Raw genomic sequence first — 19,637 nt, forward strand, 5'->3', positions numbered from 1 at the left:
AGGCATGGGACTGTAGAAGGCAGGCCCTCCCTGGAGGAAGTGGCTCCCAGAGGCCCTGCCTTTGAAAGGAGCATCTTGTCCTGTCCTTTTCCTGCTATCTTCTGCATCCTGATGCCAGGAGGTCATCCACAGGCTACAGTCTCCAACATGATCCGATTCGCCATGGCCTGAAGCAACAGCGATGTCACGACACATGGAAACCTCTAGAACTGTGACTCAATATAATCCTCCTGCCTCAGAATGCTTTCATGAGGTTTTTCACAGCTACTGAGAGACTGAGGAGCACACATTCTAACATTTTATACCATCCATTTGAAAGTTTACTAAGGAGACCAAATAGGACTCCATAAAGACCTGCCATGAGCCATCTGTGGCCCTTCTTTTGCCATCTGAGCCATGTAACATCAGTAAACTCAGATCCTCAAATGTATAAAAAGAAAAAACTTAAAAGTCAGGGACAAAACCAATTTGGAGATAATTAAGCTTTCTAATTCAAAACTATAATTTCATTCTAATCACTTTTTGCCTATGAAAACGTTCACTCACACCCAACCACAATTAGCTTGCCAGAGATAATTGTGTGCTTTGACGTAAATATGATGTACACAGGGACGGTGCTGTGTGCTTCTTATTACACCTCTGCAGACACTGCCCACTAGCCTCAGAAAACCCACCAGCACAGGCTACTAGCATAGTCTACATGCAAGGCTGTGAGGAAACTGCCGCCAGCACCAAATCCAGGCAGAGTGTAAGAGGAATCTCTCTCTTTCTTGCCTCACTCCAACCCAGGATTCTTGCCACTGAACCATGGCTCCAGCCTCTGCATCCTTTAACTAGAGTGCCATGGACCTTTCCCTTCACACACTACCCCAAAATACAAGGTCCCTCAGCCTGCTTTTTAAAAGTAAACTTAGATTTTCTCATTCATGAACAAAAAATTAACAACCTAATAAAAACAAACCCCTATCCCACCCATGGATTTCTATCGTGAGGCGGACAGTGTCATTGTCCAGGCTATATGTGGCCCTCTGAGCTCCATGTCTGAATGCTCAAGGCCCTTGAAGCATTCCCTACATGGGAACACACGTAGCCTTCTGTGGCCATAGGACCCAGTGTTGTTCTGAGCCTCCCACTAACTCGCAGTGCCATCCATGCCCCGACAGGAATTCTTTATCATGACCAGGCAAGCCTGCTAAAAGCTAGTCCACATGGCATCATTCTTCTGGGGGTGGGGGGGAAAGACCTAGGAAAAGCCACATTCTTCACTGTGTGTGAGCTTTGGTTTCTTTGTGTCCCTCTTGGTTCACACTTCAGCCATTGTGGTACCCTGGGGGCTACCGCTATTGCAGTCCTATGCCCACCTGGTCTTCACTAGCCCCATACAGCCCCACTTTCACTTCCTGAGGATCACCGCCTGAGGTATAAAATCTTGGCACCATCACATGTTATGTCCCCCACGTCCTGGCTCCTTTCTCTACTCTGTTTCTTCCTTTGAACCTGCGAAATAGGTGAGCTCCATGTTTGAAGAGGATCCTGTTTATTGAGTGTGAGGTTGGACTCCTGTTCCTGCAGCCAGTCAGCATTGCCTCAGACCAACAAATACTCTGCTCCCCAGTGAGATCCAGGAAAAAAATCAATCCCCCTCTCTGTACACCTTCCCTCTCCCCCACCTGTACCCCTATCTCCCTCTTTGTGTGTATATAGTATAGTGTAGTGGGTTAGCCTGGCTTAAAGGCCAAAATACGTTGGTTTTCTGTAGAGAACTATGTAGTCTTTCTATGATAAAATACCATATACAAAAATTTGAGCATACAGCAGACAAAAGGTTAGTATATATAGTCTTACTAATCAGGGTAGAAAATGAGCATTCTGCTAAATTGATGAAAGAACATGAAATACAATTCCCAAGAGACCTAAAAGTTAACTTCTCAGACAGTGAACAATAACTGATGATGGTTAACAGAGTAAAGTCACATTTGTGTATAGATGCTAGTTTGTGTGTGAAGATACGTATGCTCAAAATTTACAAAGACAGGCTTCTCAGAAACTACAGCCTCTATAAACGTGGACAATTTTTAAGTTTTGAGCATGCATCATTTACTACTGCCTATTTAAATCTGCTGGGTTCTAGCTCACTATGCCCAATTCTCATGAAGTTGATCATCCTTCAAGTAATATAAAGTAGGCCTCTATGAATTTAGAAAAATTATACACACCATAGATTTGTTATTTATTTATGCCTCTAAGTATCTTTGGGGTATGATCACTTATGGGCGTATTTGTCACAAGAGCACCAGAAGCACTTGGTAATTTGGACAGAAGACATGGATGCCTAAGACATCCATGATTAAACAACACACATGGCCTTTGTGTTGTCCAGGCATGAAAATGGGTACATGTTGCAAAATTAGTTTCTTGGTGCCTTCAGAACTGCATATGTCTTCAATGCACTGTTGGCATTAAGTGATTAAAGAAGGAATATCAGATGCCAAGAGAAACTTGAAATCCAACTCTTACTAAAATGTGGGAAAGAAAAATAAATCTCAATTGGTCACCTTCTCAGGCTCTACAAGGTTAGAGGGAAAGACAACATTTTAGTTTAGTTGTGATTTTGGAAGCATACAGCTGAGGCAAGTCAAGTGACGCGGTGTTTCAGAGAATTCCCAAGCCCTAATCCCATCTTCATGGTTAAGAAAGCTCTCCAGAAGTCAAAGCCTCATGAATGAAGTCTGCTTGCCAATTGCGTAGCCAGCCTGATGAATGAGCTGTTGCTTACCAACACGTGCACACTCCGAGGCAACACACGGACCACAATCTGGTCTTTTGTTTATCTTCAGGTTTTGATAGTTCTGAGTCCCAAGCACTAGATTTGGCATTTCTGACCTAGACAGCGTAGGTCCGAGCAATCCCTTTTGCTGGTGTGAGGCCTATAGACTGCCAACTGTGAAGCAGGCCACAGTCCCCATGAAAGTAGCAGCCAGGATCCATGATGTGTCCTTGAACCCTCTCATTAGTTTTCATAGCATGATTACCACCAGATATCAGCAAGGCACTGGATCCTGACCCAGAATATCTGAGAGGTTCTCTCTGTGAACCTAGACACCAGCACAATGGATCCACTCAGCACCTACAGCCTGACCAATTTCAGCCTTACAGCCAAGTTATAGCTGTGGGGAGGGTTGACACCTGTACAGTAAATGATAATGAGAAAAATGATCTCCTCATTCAAGCTCAACCTAAACCAATGATCCGTGTCTAGGAATCCAACAGTGATGGAGTGAGAAGGGGCGACCATCCTCCAGCTGGGTGCACTGGAGGCTTTCTGCTCCTACTTGAGTCTCTCCCTCCACCCGCAAAGTGCATGGGAGTTCTGTGGTACTGACAAAGATGTTTTATGGCCACACCACACCTTTAGCCTAGTGCCACTTTTCGCCAGTGACTCTGTCAGTTTCCCTCAGAAACTGGACAGTGGGATGAGAATTCCCTCAGGAATGGTATCTGATTAAGAGACATCATTTTCCTCGCCCATTTCACCCCATGCACAGTCCCTTCTCAGGGTCTTGGCAAAGACCTGAGAACCTGAGAACTCAGCATTGCCATCTTTCCTATTCGCGCAGGCTGGCTGCAGTTTTCCCCAGTCCACAGCCGCGGCTACTGCTTTAGTGCAGGGTCCCACCAGAATAAAGTCCCTGTTGCCCACATACTTGAGAGTTTGGGGAATGTAAATTAGAAGATGTGACAATGATTTCTCATATGCTTCATCTCGTATACTTGGTGCCTTTTCTTGCTGTGAACTAAAGTTACTGCGGGAAAGCCACATTTATGTTAAAGACTACTGAGCTGACTGACTGATCAGAACCCAGTGATTGTGAGGAGTTGGGATGTTTCAAGCCCAGAGCCAAATTATCCTGGGCTATCTTCATGTCCCACATCTGTTTCTGACTTACCAGAATCTGACTACCGTGTGAAACACCTTGAGCTGGGTTAATGTGTCACTGGACTGACTACCTTTCACAATCTCAACGCTAAGGATGTCATCAGATAGCATCTGAAGGTCATAGCAGGGGGTTCCTGGCTTTCAATGGCACCCCTAGTGTGTTTGAAAACTGCCTTGATTTATAATGTTCTTTTGTTCTGTTACTATAAAGACATTAGGAAACTGTTACCACATTGGGGTATGGTATTTGGGACAAGCTGAGTATGTGTTCCTGGGCCATCATCACTCATGTTTGGCTCTAAAATAAACGATCTCTTGTTCCCCCTTGAGGTGAGAACTGTGTTTTGTATCAACACAGCATTCAGCTTACAATAAAGTGGCAGTTTTGTTGCAGAGATCAATCTGTGTGTTACTATTCAGGGCTAAGGCATGCAGTAGTTTAGGACACTGACGTGTTCACTGTGAGGCACAAATATCTCCGTGCCTCACAGCACGGCACAGTCCTTATGAGGACATAACAGCCCCGGCCATATTGCTAAAATTTGACATGATAAATTGGTTTTTATCTTATGTGTGTATACATATATGTATGCATATTAGCATCTCTGTGGGCACACATATGTGTGTGAGTGCGTGTAGAGGCCACAGCACAGCTTTGGGTGTTTTTCCCACCTCTTTTTGAGACAGGGCCTTTCATTGACTTGGAGCTCACCAATTAAGCTAAAACAACGTTTGACCCCCCTACCACTCAAGTAAAAGTTGGGCATGGTAGCAAGTACTTGTAATCCCAGCACCTAGGAAGGAGAAACAGTTGGCTTGCTAAAGCTTATTGGCCAGCCAGACTAAACTATTTGGAGAGTCCCAGGTCCCAGTGATAGACTCTGTCTCAAAAAACAGTGTGGGCAATATCTGAAGAGTGACATCAAAGGTTGACTTCTGATTTTTTTATATACACAGGCACAAACATACATAAACTATATACAGATATACAAATCAACGTGTGTGTGTGTGTGTGTGTAAAAAGTAAACAGAAGGAATGTTCAAATAATGAGTAAAAAGCAAAATATATTTCAAAAACACTGGGCATACAAGATGAAGTGCCTTGTGTTAGCACTGACATAACGATGAGCTGTTCAACAGATGAAGTTGTTTTTATTTAGTATTATAATAAAAACATTATTCCTGCAACTTAGCCATTGACCACTATACAATATATAATACAAGAGTGTTCATATATGTAATTTAATTTAAGCATTTTTACAACCTATAGGATTTATTTTTCACTAACTGGTAATACCAAATCAAATAGAAGTTGAATTTCTCAGCACAAGCTAAACTTCTCATCAGTGACCTTGAGAAGACTGAAACTTACAAAGAATTTGAAGGTCATTCCAACAGTGACTTCAAAATCATTGTAAGTTTAACTAATTAATGCAAAAAGCCACTATATAAAGAGGAGACAAAAAGAAACAAGGGATAAACAGCAAATCGGAAACTGCAGGGTATAGCCCAGACCACATTATTATCACATAATATCATTATATCATGTCATTTTCAGAGGAATATTAATTCAGAACATGGATTCTCAAGGAAGAGATCATATCCAAAGACCTTTTAGGTCTGTGTGACCCAGCTGGAATCTAGGCACACTTTAATCCCAGGAGACAGAGGCAAGCAGATCTCTGAGTCAAGGCCCCCTGGTATAGAGCAAATCAGGTGAAGAAAAGCTTAGGTTCAGGCTTGGTGGTATACTCATTTTAATGCCAGCACACAGGAGACAGAGGCATGTAGATCTCTGTGTTCTAGTCAGTTCAGCTGAGTCAGTGAGTTAAGAGGCGGTGTAGTAGAGTTGAGTTCATGACAGTTCAGTTCACGGAATTCAGAGGCAGTTGTACCAGGAGAGTTTTACAGACAGGCTAAAGAAAGAACAAACTTGTAGATTTCTAGGACCCTCTGTATCCTTTTATTTTGCTATTCTCCCATGCGTCTCTCATTTAGAGTCCCAATAGGATGCCTTCCCCTCTGTCCCAGTTTCCTGGTAAGTGAAGGCTTTCGTGGGACATGCCCCTTGGGCTAGTATGCAGATACAAGTGAGTATATACCATTTGATTCTTTCTGCTTCTGGGTTAACTCACTCATTATGATCATTTCTAGCTCAATCCATTTATCCACAAATTTCGGGAATTCCTTGTTTTTAATAGTTGAGTAGTATTCCATAGTGTATATGTACCACAGTTTCTTTATCCACTCTTCTACTGAGGGACAATATGATAGGCAGATTTGGGCCCAGGGGTCCCGCTCAAACTAAGGCACCAGCCAAGAACAATACAGGAGGTAAACTTTAAACCCCTTCCCAGATCTAGCCAATGGTCAGAATATTCTCCACAGTTGAGTGGAGAGTGTGATATGACTTTCTCACGTACTCTGGTGCCTCACATTTGACCATGTCCACTGGAGGGGGAGACCTGGTGGCACTCAGAGGAAGGACAGCAGGTAGCCAAGAAGAGACTTGATACCCTATGAGAATATATAGGGGGACGTAATCCCCCTCAGGAACAGTCATAGGGGAGGGGAATAATGGGAAAATGGGGGGGGGGGAGGAATGGGAGGATACAAGGGATGGGATAAACATTGAGATGTAACAAGAATAAATAAATTAAAAAAAAAAAAAAAGAACAAGCTAGACACCAGTGAAAACAGAATGAGCCAGAGAATGAGAAGGAGACAGAAGAATAGAACAGATTGATAGAGTTAGTCTGAGGTCAAGCAAAGCAATTCAGTTAGAGGCTGAGAGAGAAGCCAGGTTGAATCAGTCAGCTGGGAGAGGAGTTTGAGCCAGAACAGCTGAGTTGGACCAGCCAGCCAGAGTTCAGAAAGAACAAGAAAGGGTGAGATTATTCAGCAATGAGTTTCAGAGGCTAAAATATTCTAGGCCTAGATAAAATTGTATGGAGGCTACAAGCTTCCAGGACTAGGTTAGTGAAAGGAGGCAGTAAGCTTCCAAGACAAGTAGATGGGCTAGTAAAGGATACTTTTACAAGCATACCATATCATATCAGTGTGCATGTGTATTTTCACATGCATGTTATGGTACATGTGTATCCCAGAGGACAAGAGGGGTAAGTTCTCTTCTTCAACCTTTACTTGGGTTCCAGGAATCAAACTTAGGTCAGCAGGGTGGTGTTAGGTGCCTTTTCTTTTCTCTTACTTTGCATCCCAACGGCAGTTTCCCCTCTGGCCTCTCCTCCAAGCCCTTTCCACTCCCTGCCCAACCCATTCCTCCTCCATTTTCCTTCAGGAAAGGGTAGGCCTACCAGGGATATCAACCAAACCCACTGAGGCACCTTACTGATCCACCAAAAACAGTTTTAAGAGGTGCTTTCACAGCAATAAATATCTATATTAAAAAGAAAAAAAACATAAATCTTTAAATTATGCTCCAATAATAGAGGAAAGAGACAAACGAAACTCGAAGGTTATATAAAGAATGAAACACAGAACAAATAATTAAGATAGAAATTATAAAATTCACAAGTAAAAAAAATCAATAAGTCTAAGACTCAATTTTAGTTTTCTTAAAAAATTAAAAAAGCCTTTATATAGACTGAGGAGAAAATGAGAGATTTTCAAATATTGAGTGAAAAGCACAAATGTTTGCTTTAGCAGCACAGGGAAGGATGAACCATCAAGAACTCATGACATAGTGATAAGCTGACGATGGATGAAAGTGGAGACATCACACCAGATGCCACAAAAATAAAAATACCAGCAGAGGGCTAAGAACAACCACATGCCAACAAGTTGGATATCCTAGATGAAGTGAGGAAACTCCTAGAATAATATCCCTTCACATGATTTAATTGGACATGAATGGGAACCGGGAACAGAACAATAGTAAACAGAATACTGACACAGTAATTAAAAGCTCCCAACAAAGGAAAGCCCGAGAACAGATGGCTTCTCAGCTGAATCCCATCAAACTTTCAAAGATGAATTAATGTCAGCATTCCCAAACTCTCAAAATACAGAGCTGGAGCAAACACTTGTAAACAGACTCTATGACGCTAGTATCCCCTCACACCAAAGAGTGACAAAGACACCACAAGAAAACCACATGCATATTCAACACTGAAGCGTATGTCCTCCACAAAACATCAGCAAACTAAACTCAGTAATAAAGTAGAAATAGTATGTATGGTTGCCAAGTAGGACACATCCCTGGCATACAAGATATAAATCAATGTACTATATCAAAATAGCAAAAAAGTTTAAAGCCACATATTCATCTTGGTCGATACAGAGAAAGTATCATCTTATTGAGCATCCTTGATTTTAAAAATATCAGCATGTCCCCTGGAGGGGGAGACCTGGTGGCACTCAGAGGAAGGACAGCAGGTTGCCAAGAAGAGACTTGATACCCTATGAGCATATACAGGGGGAGGAGGTCCCCCTCAGGAACAGTCATAGGGGAGGGGAATAATGGGAAAATGGGAGGGAGGGAGGAATGGGAGGATACAAGGGATGGGATAAACATTGAGATGTAACAAGAATAAATTAATAAAAAAATAAAAATAAAACAAAACAAAGCAAAAAAAAAAAAATATCAGCAGCGTGGACATAGAAGAACATTCCCTCAACAATATGAACATTAATGGAAATGCTTCCACTAACAGCATCCACTGTTGGGAAACGGAATCAGAGTTTATAGCCAGGCAATGATTTTTGGAGGGACTATCACACAAAAAACCTCAGGCTGTAACAGCAAAAGTAATAAAATAGCAGTAATTAATAATAATAATAATAATAATAACAACAACAACAACAACAACAACAATAATAATAATTAATGTGATTATAGTAAACTGAAAATATTCTATAGCCAAAAGGAAACAATAAAAAGAGAAGTTATAGACTTAGAAACAATGTAAGACATATAACTAATAAGGAATAACATGAAATACACAAACAAATCATACATCTTAATCACTAAAAACAAACAAGTGGACTAAATACAGAGCAAAGATCCTGAGTAGATGTTCCCTGCAAAGAGGATGCAAGGCACCGGGTAGTATGCAGAAAGATGCTCAACATTATTTACCTGGGGAACTTAAGTTAACATCAGGGTGAAATGTCGCTTCTCGCTCAGCAGGACACCTATGACCAAAGTCAAGAGAGAGGGCAGAGGATGTAGTCCAGTGGTAGGGCATTTGCCTAGGATGCCCAAAACTCTAGCTAGGTTCAATCCCCAAGACTGAAAAGTGAAAACAAAAAAGTCAAGAGTGTGAGAATATAGCTAGTATAGTCATTCTGGAAAAAAGTATGTGAGTGTCTTAGAAAAACTAAAAACATATGGGCATGTCACCCAACCCTGCCACCACCATAGTGACAGCTGCACCCCCATGCTCATAAAAGCATTTGTCTCAAAATGTAAAAACAACCTGTCACTATCAATGGATGAATGGGTAAAATAATCTGGAGATATATATACATATATATATACATATATATATATGTATATATGAAAAGTATTGAAAGTTAATAAGGAGGGAGACATTGTGCTAAATTTTATTAAGTACACGCAGAAATACAAATGCGGCACAGTCTCATTTATGTGTGGAATCTCAAAAATAAATAGATCAAACACAGAAAGAAAATTAGAAATTATAAGGAGTGGGAAATAGGAAATGTGGCAACGCAGGTCAGAAGACAAGCTAGACTGGGCAGGTAAGGGACAGCACAGAGACTGTGTTTACAACAGCATGCTTTTGAGATTTCTGTTAAGTGAGTAAATTCTATCTTCCTACAAAACATCTGAATTACTCTATGAGATGGTGGAAATATCAGCTCACTTCACTCTAGTAACCGTCTTACTAGTTCTTTCATATAACTTCGTGTGAAATACCCTCAACACACAGAATAAAATTTGTCTAAAGACATTGAAATATGCACATCTGAGAATAATATGAAACATATGCTATAAGTTTCATGATTTGGAAACTGCTGCCAAACTTAGAGATAAAAATATTTTCTTTGCAGATAATTTGAACTTTTAAACTACACGAAATCTATATCAAGCAAGCACACACAAGATGAAGCGTCTAGTGGAGGTAACTGTTGAGCAAACAGCACTCCCTGTTTGACAGGAGAAGACTGATTCCCTGGGTGGCATCATGAAAAGACTGCATAGGTGGTGTTGGCATATCTCTGGGGACACTGTACCTCACTGTGGCTGGGGACGAGGCCAATTTATATCTTGTTTCAACAGAACTGTGAATGGCCTCCCCTTTGGGTGTTGGAACCATCGTTGGCTCAGTGACCCAGACAGGAGTGGGGCTGTGTAAGGGGTTGTGGAGGGAGTGACCTGGCTCCCACCTCCGAGTGGATAGGTGGTGAAGGCACACAGCACCCTTCTGTGAGACTGCACTGTTCTCAGCCCAGGAATAAAAGGAGTTTTTCTAGGTTACTAAGGTAACCAGGTTACTAAGGTTTTATATTAAACTCCCGGAGAGATAGGTCTTGTTTGCAAGTTTCCCTTAGCGATCTCCTTCCTACCTGCTGCGTCATCTGTATGAAATTGCAGGAATGGTTCTCATGCTTGGTTTTGACCCAGAATGCCTTTTGTTTTGTCTTTCTGTGAAGTATGTTTCTTATAAACACCATAGAGTTAAGTACTCGAATTTTAATAGAAGTCATTCTTTTTCAAGGCCTTTTAAGGCAATACCTGGTATTATTTGCTTTACACATACCATGGTTGGTCCTTACTTCCTGCTGGCATCTTCTGTTTTCTTCTTCCTTTTGACAGGAGTTAGCTCTCTATAGTCAATAAAGGAATACCGGAAGCTAACTTGGCGTGCAAATGTGAGGTCAAGGAGACAGTATTTTAATTAACAGCCAGGAAGACAATCCCAAGCTTGGAGACTGAGCACACCATCAGCAATGTTGGTGATTGGCAATGCCCATGGGGCTGACAAGAACCACAAGCAGGTGACAAGTAAAAGAAGGAGGAGGGGGGCTTCAGCATGTGACTACTCACCAATTTGGGTGACCAGCACATGAACAGCTCTGATCACCTCCTTGGAAACAGGCATAGGGTATGGGCACACGTACCCCAATATACTCAAACTCAGTATCCCCAGAGAGTTAGCCAGTCACAGTAGACATTATCTCGGCCCCGTAAACAAGCAGGGCAATGGGTTCTCCCTCTCATGGGCCCTCATACTCCTGGAAGTTTCTCTCACTTTTCTTGATTTAAAAAGTTTAATCTCATTTTGCTCCTGTGTGTGTCCCAGGCTTTAATTATCATCAGTGTGAGACAAGGAGCTTAAGAGCCAGGGTCTCAGATGGATGGATTCTGGGTGGCCATTGGTTGTTCAGTACCTGAGTTTTTTAGTTGAGCACACCCTGGGTAAGAAAGGCTCCATCATTGACTTTCTGTCCTTCCTTCTTGGAATGAGTCAAGTGCATCTGATTCAAGTTCATTACATTAGTGATTATTTTCAGCTAGATCTCTTTGTTGTACTTTCAAGAATGTATCTAGAGATGAAAATACTCTAATATCATCAGTCAGCCTTCGGCTGCTCCAGCAGCAACACTCACTTATCTGTCCCAGGCCCAGGGTAGGTGATAGAGACATGTTCTGTACACATGGGCCTTTCTTTGAATTCTGTTCACAACGAGCAGTGTTCAAAGTAACTGCAGAGCCAAGAAAATGGCATCACTTTTCCCAGGTTTAAAAAGGGCCCAGCTCTGTGGACACCAGAGTGGTGCTGCCGTGAAGTATGGGGTTAGAAGTACAAATAGCAATAAGGCTGACTAAAAAGTCATGCTATCAACTATCTAGCTTATCTATCTCTTTAATTGGACTTAAGACCTGATTAACAAAAGGGAAATCATGCTTAGTGCTGGAGACCTAGCCAACTGGGCCATGGATCTTGGAAAGGGACCTACAATCACCATTTTACAAAACCAACATAAACTTTAATTTCATTCTGGGTGTTCGTTCTTGTTCCTACATCAAAGTGTGATCCTCACCCCTCATCAAGGAGACTTCTCTTTGCAGCAGCCTGAGATCATTGCAGAAATCCACAACTTCAGAGTTGTGCCTCCCGGTCCCAAAGCATACATCTACAGTACAATTCCTGTAACTAAGGCCCAGGGATCATTGCAGTAAATGGAGTAGAAAGATTGTAAGAGCCAGAGGAATATGAATTTTTTATGAGACTGTGTTTCCTAGGAATGTCAGAAGATACATCCATAAAGTCTAGGCAACATGGCCTCCTAAACATGAGCTGAAAAAGGCTGACACCCATAGACATGCTAAAATGGACAAAACAAAGACCCCAACCAACCAACAACCAACCAACCAAACAGAAAACAAGTAACTAACGAAAGCTGAGAGCAGGAAAGATAGTGTTTCCTAAGGAAGAGTGTACCATTGGTTATCCAATATCAAATAGTTATCCCTAAAATCACACACACACACACACACACACACACACACACACACACACACACACACACACAAAACACATGCACACACGCACACCATGACCACCACCACCAGGACCAGCAGCAGCTGCAGTAATAGCAAAGTAAAAACAGGCCATAAATTTTAAAGAGAGACAGGAGGGATACGAGAACTAAATGGAAGGTTCAGAGGGAGGAAAGGAAAGATTTTAAATAAAATCAACCCACTGTCCTGTGGAGAAATACAAGTAAAACCAGAAAGACTAGAAAACAAGAAGGATCTGTTATGATCCTGGGACCATGAAAATATGCAACCCTTCCTCTAGACCTAGTTCTAAACCTCATCAACATGTCACAAATGCTGCTCAGGTCTGGACCTTGTGATATCCACGGTGTAGAAGGATCCTCCATTACCGCCATTGCAAACTCAGTTGCTCCTGAACCAGTCCTTGGGGAAGACTTGAGACCCTAGACAAGCAGCCTGGAGTGGATGTATGAATGATTCTACACACTTTCTAGAATGAAATTCTCTAGCTCACACGTCCCGAAGAACCATACCAAGTCCAGCTGGGAGAAAAGTAACAGTCATGTACAGGTGTGTCTGAATATGCAACAAGCTTAACTAAAGCACATAGATGTTAGGCCACATTTTAAAGTGGCCCAAAAACCAAAACCAACCAAACAAACAGTTAACCTCAAAATAAAAGTGCTGCCCTCAAAGGAGAATACTTGAAGAAGAGGACAATGCAAAGATTCTCATCTGGAGCAGAGTCCACGGACTTTCTCGGAAGTCTTTTGTATTCTCACAATCACCTAATTCAGTTTTACCCTCTTTGCTTTCCTTATTTAGACTCTTCACCTAAAAACATACCTCTCTGAATAATCAAAATACTCTGTGTAACCCAGAGAACATGAGACACTGTTACCTACTTGTCTTGGAAAAGATGTCTCCACTACTCCAGGGGTGGGTTAATTCTTCCTATGCATTAGGACTCACAGCAATGCCTGCCTTTAGAAGTTCACAGAACTGCTGTCTGAAACAGCAGGGCTCAGGCTGGCTCTGATGGCAAACACTTATCAGAACCATAATACCTTTAGGATTGAATCTATGTACTGTCAGAAAGAGGGACAAAAACAGCAGCAGAGATTTGCTTTCTCAAAACTCAGTCAAAATGACATTTATCCTCAATACTCCAGCCATATTAGAATGCTAGAATGAAAAATGCTAGATCCTGGAAGAATCAAATACATCCTTGGCAGCAGACAAATAACCCCAAAGATCTCCAGAAAAATTACATGTAGGTATTCCTCAGGAGAGGATAAATTATAAAAACAGAAAGCCTAAAAGATGAACTGACAACTCAGGAATGAAACAGAGGGGAGTGTAAGGAAGATGAGAAACACGCAAAAATAATTGAGAGAAGAGTCACAGCAGAATATTACTAAGCCACAGGATAGCACGATCAGAGCCAGGGCACGCTGAGTTAGCTTAGTGCCTAACACAAATGAAACAAAGATGAAAATACAGAGAAGAGGACAGATATAAAAAGCAAGAAGGGATGAACCAGCTTATAATTGATATTTCCAACATAAAGGATCAGTAATGACCATAGACATACCAGGAAATATAAGATCAAAGATGTGCCCACAAGAAGGGCAAGGTGAGACCAAGAGGGTGGAAGTGGGGCACTAACAGTGACACACCATATTACATCTTTCTGGAGCAACTGAACTGTAAGAGAAAAGGAACAATAAAACGAGAAGACTTTTCATTTTTAATAGGTAGTACATTTGATATTCCTGATTCTTTTCAAGTTTCAACTCATTGACACATGTAGAATTTTGTACTAAATGCAAACATTTTCAAAATTCCTGAGACCTATCTCTCCCTAGGGGAACTGGGGCAGAAGTTAAACATCTTAAGAGCACGGTTAAGTGCTGCTACATCACGCTGGGTAGTAGCCTTTATTGGAAGCACTCTTTTATAGTGTTCTTCTTTCAAATAAACTAAAGTGTTGCAGGCCAGGGTGAGTTCACTCCCTAGGTTACAGCTGTTAAGACCCTCCCCCTGGTGCCTGGCTGCCCTAGTGTAGGCCTGTCAGCCAAGCAGTGCCATTCTCACAGGAGTACTGCCTGTTTTAGGCACTCCTGGATGCCTCCAGGAAGCTTGATGCTGAAGCACAGCTCTGGTTCCCGAAGGCACAGGACCAGTCATGACAGAGTGGAAACAGCTCCTGCTTGACTTTTTGCCATCACAAGCCTAAGTGGACTCTGGATGAGCCTGTAGCCATTTTTCCCTCAAGCCAGAGGAGGAAGCACTTCCCCGGGGTAGGGGTGGGCGCGCAGCAGAAGGCCTGTGGTTGGTTGAAACATAGTTCTCCATTTGCATGAAGGTTGTCTTGATTGGTGCAAATGCCCTGGTTGTTCTGGCTTCCTAGATCTGGAAGCAAGCTCCTTCAAGGATTACAATAGCTGCCAAGTGCTTTCACAGAACAATAGCATCCAGTGCCCAGAGCCAAAGTCTTCTGAAGCCTGCAATAAAAACACTAATGTTCCTCCATCTGGCTAAAGGGTCACTATTATAATCCTTTCACACAGTAAAATCCAGGGCCCTATACCATTATTAGGAAATCCTCCAAACATTTCTGGAAGGAAGACAGGAGACTAGGAAACACCATGAACCTCTATTGGCCTCAGCTGGGGCCAAAGTAAAAAAAAAAAAAAAAAAAAAAGGAGGATGTTCTTACAGCATATAACTTCATGTATAAAATCATGTACCAATCACCCTTTGCAAAAACCCAAGGAAAAGATCCCCACTTCTACACCAAAAGAGTAGTGTTTTTTTTAGAGAAATGGAAGCAAAACATAATTCTGTTTAAAAATTAGTATAGCCAATGCCATATAACAGGTACCCAGCCAGATAATAGAATGTCCGTGCTGGGGCCATTCGCAGCTGTGTCTTCCCGTGGTGTGGGTCCTGGAGCAGCTTCTACACGTCGTCCCTTCAGGTCCCCCCTGCCTGTTAGGGAGGCTGCATTTCTAACATCACAGCCCCAAACACTGGCAGAAACAAACTGGCAGGAAAGAGCTTGGTCCTGGGTAGAAGCTGAGACTACTGATGATATCACAGGCATCATCCCACGTGCCTCGCAGGGTGGTCAGAGACCAGCCTGATACATAAAGGCATGAGTACAAGGCCATTGAATAGTCAGAGCATTTACAGGGCTCTTAATCTGAAAAATCTTGATGAACAGCTATCACTCATCTCCCCACAAAACTTAACTGGAAGGAGCTTGCATGGTCTTTCAGGGACAAAGGAGCCTGTGAGAAGGCTCATAGTGAGCTCCCAGTCAGTATAATAAAAGAAACATACACAAAAGGCACATGCATACTCATTATGGATGAGAAATAAAACTGGCGTGCTTTGCAGATGATATGATTAAGCATCTTAAAGTATCTCTTCACAGAATAAAGACAGAATAGCAATTCATCATTGGAATTAAGTTACCATGTAGTGGTATATTGTGCCGGTACTTAAAAGTACATTTCAACATATGAATAATAAATAATCATGAGATAAAAAGACAAAAATGTGCAACAACAATAAATGTTGCCATTATTGTGAGTCTACCAGAAGTTTGCAAGATCTCTACAGTAAAAATTACAAACATTATAGAAGAAATCTTAAGATTTGTATAAAAGTATAGTTCAGGCCTATGGGTTAGGTGAATTAATATGTCCAAATTCTCAATTCTCTCCAAATTAAGTTATACATTAAACAACAGAAATTACAATCTAAGAATTTATTTTTTCTAAACCAACAAAGTGACTACAAATTTTAAATTGAAAAGGCCAGCTGTAGTCAAGGAAATGTTGAAAAAAAAAAAAAAAAAAAACAACTTAAGAGTTATATGATCAAGAACTATTGTAAACCTAGGACAATTTTTTCAAAAGAAGAATTTGTTGAAAGGACACAGCCAGAATGGACAGAGAAAATCATAGAACCTCGAAAGGATCTACATATGTGTGCCCTCTTCACTGTGCTAAAACAGCCATTGCAGTGAAGTATGGAAAGAAAAATCGTTAACATATTTGCAACTGATGAAAAAATGAAAGCATGGCACATAAAATCAAGTGTAGCTTAACCTTGCTGTCAACTAGGAAAGGCACTACAACAAAGCATGTAAAACAAAAATTTTAAAAATCCTTAAGTATCACAAAATATGTTCTAAACTGTAATTTAGACATTGATAAATTACTCTACATTGAAATAGAGAAATTCTGTTCAATAAAAGAAACTGCTACAAGAATAGGAAGAGATAGATACCCCCAAACCTCCCCCCCACACACACATATACACTTCTCCTGAATTGGTCTCTTTTTATAGATTTGAAAGCCTCATAAATACGATGTGTAAAAAACGTTCCTGCATCAGTGTGCATGTTTCCTTTCTGTTCCTGTGATAATCACAATGTCCAAAAACAACTTATGGGAATAAAGGGTTCCATTCCATTATTGAGGAAGGTTGGGGCAGAAAGTCAAGGCAGGAACCTGGAGCACTAGCCATGAAGGGATGATGCTCACTGGATCAATGTGCACAGCTAGATTTCTAATACAGCCCAGGCCCACCTTCCTAGGAAAAACACTGCACACATAGACTGGGCTATCTATATCAATTAACAATTGAGAAAATGCTTTACAGAGATTCAAGATTGCGGTATCCAGTATGCACCTTAACTAAAGAGAAGAACAACACTGAGAACAGACCAAGAGGCCTTTGGCAGACCCCCGAACTCCAAATGGATATCTTTCCCAGGTGAGACAGGAGCCCACAGTGTGGGAAAATCTTATGCCCAACCTCAGGACACTTGGTTAAAACTTGGGGAAAATTCTGGGGCTCCTGCCCACAGGGCCTCAACCTCAGGCCTTCCAGTACCTGGGAGGTGCAATTCCAATGACAGGAACCCACTATCACTGATTGGAGACTTTCCAGGTACCCTATCTGTAGCCCCAACTTCAGAGCTTCCTGTGAAGTAGTTATGTTCAGGGAAAGAGACACATAGCTCCTACCTCAGGTGCACACACTCACAACTGGGTGGCAGAGATGGTCAAGGTACCTCAGCCCTTCCCATGGAGGAATGGAAACCTTCTGATCCATCCACGGGCTCCCCAACTCAATGAGCACAGGGTCTCAACACATTACCTGAGTACAGTTGCTGAGCAGTGGGACCATATTGACCTAGGAGCAAGAAAGCCAGTAACAATATGGCCAACTCTGGGTTTCCATTTCTCCAGATGAGGGTCTCTGTACTCCTGAGGGGCTGCTCTTAATGGTCAGTGAAGGATGCCAGAAACTACCACACAATGCCAGAGACAGCCAGATGGCTAAAGGCCAGTGTAAAAACACAAACAACAAAAGCCAAAATAATATGGCATCTCCAGAGCCCAGTTATTCCAAAGCAATTAGCCCTGGAGACCCTAACACAATTCAAATATAGAAAATGACCTTAAACACTTCATTACTAAGATCACAAAGTAGGAAACAAGTAAAACCTGTAATGAAATACAAGAAGAGCCAAAAACAGATGGAGGCCTTTAGGGAGGCCATGACAGAGGCCTATAGAGAAGAAATGAAAAAAATCACTGGAAGAAATTCAGGAAAATGCAAACAACCAGGTGAAGGAATTCAGTAAAATGGTTCATGAGCTGAAGATGGAAATGGAAACAATAATGAAAGCACAAACTGGGGAAATCCTGGAAAGAGAGAACTACAGAAGAAAAGAGGAACTGCAAAGGTAAGCATCAACAGAATGCAAGAGTTGGAGGAAAGAATCTCAGGTGTAGAAGATACAATGGAAGAATTTAATGCAACCATCAAAGAACATGTTAAATCTAAAAAGTTCCTGCCCTGAAACATCCAAGAAATCAAGGACACCATGAAAAAACAAAACCTAAGAATTGTAGGACTCGAAGAAAGAGAAGATTCCAAGCTCTAAGGTTCAGAAAATATTTTCAACAAAATCATAGAAGAAAATTTCCCCAATCTCAAGAAAGAAATGCCTATAAGCATACAAGAGGCCTACAGAATACCAAATAGACTAGACCAGAAAAGAAAATCCTCCCACCACATAATAATCAAAACACTGAATCTACAAAACAAAGAAAAATATTAAAAGCTTCAAGGAAAAAGGCCAAGTAACATATAATGGCAAACCTATTAGAATTACACCCGACTTCTCAGCAGAGACCATAAAAAACAGAAAGGCTAGGCAGATGTCTTAAAAACCCCTAAGAGACCACAGATGCCAGTCCAGACTACTATAACCAGCAAAAATTTCAATCACTATAGATAGAGAAAACAAGATATTCCTCTAGAAAATCAAATTTAAATAATATCTATGCTCAAACCCAGTACTACACAAGATACTAACAGGAAAACTCCCACCCAAGGAGGTTAACTATACCACAAAAAAATACATGATATAAACAACTTTGCTACAGCAAAATCAAAAGCAGACAAGCACACAAACACAGCTCTGCAACCAAAACCAAAATAAAAGTTTCTAACAGCCACTGATTATTATTGTATCTCAACATTAATGGTCTCAATGCTCCAATAAAAAGATTAAGAGAATGGTTATGTAAACAGGATACATCATTCTGTTGCATATAAGAAACACACCTCAGCCATAAATATAGACATTACCTGAGAGTAAAAGGCTGGGAAAGGGTTTCCCAAACAAACAGACCCAAAAGCCAGATTGAAGTAGCCATCCTAATATCTAATAAAATAGACTTTCAATTAAAATTAATCAAAAGAGATCAGGAAGAATACTTCATACTCTTCAAAGGAAAATTCCACCAATATATCATCTCCATCATCAACATCTATACCCCAAACACAAGAATACCCACATTCATAAAAGAAACATTACTAAAGCTTAAACCACACATTCAACCCCACATATTAATAGTGGGAGACTTCAACACCCCACTCACCAATGGACAGAACACTGAGGCACAAACTAAATTGAGAAATAATGAAAAACAGATGTCATGAATCAAATGGACCTAATAGACATCTACAGAACTTTTCACTCAAACACAAAATAATATACCTTCTTCTTGAAACCTCACTGAACCTTCTCCAAAGTTGACCATATCGTTGGTCACAAAGCGAGCCTCAACAGATACAAGAAAAATGAAATAATGCCCTGTATCTTATCAGACCATC

At 41.2% G+C, this 19,637-nt stretch overlaps 1 protein-coding gene across 2 annotated transcripts in view; it reads right to left on the reverse strand.

The window, feature by feature from the left end:
• The window catches only part of Sntg2 (syntrophin gamma 2), a 206,040-nt gene that overhangs the window by 134,851 nt on the left and 51,552 nt on the right, over positions 1-19,637 (reverse strand). The gene's annotated exons all lie outside the window — the stretch shown is intronic.

This window comes from Acomys russatus, chromosome 1, assembly GCF_903995435.1.
Source record: "Acomys russatus chromosome 1, mAcoRus1.1, whole genome shotgun sequence".
Lineage (NCBI taxonomy): Eukaryota > Metazoa > Chordata > Mammalia > Rodentia > Muridae > Acomys > Acomys russatus.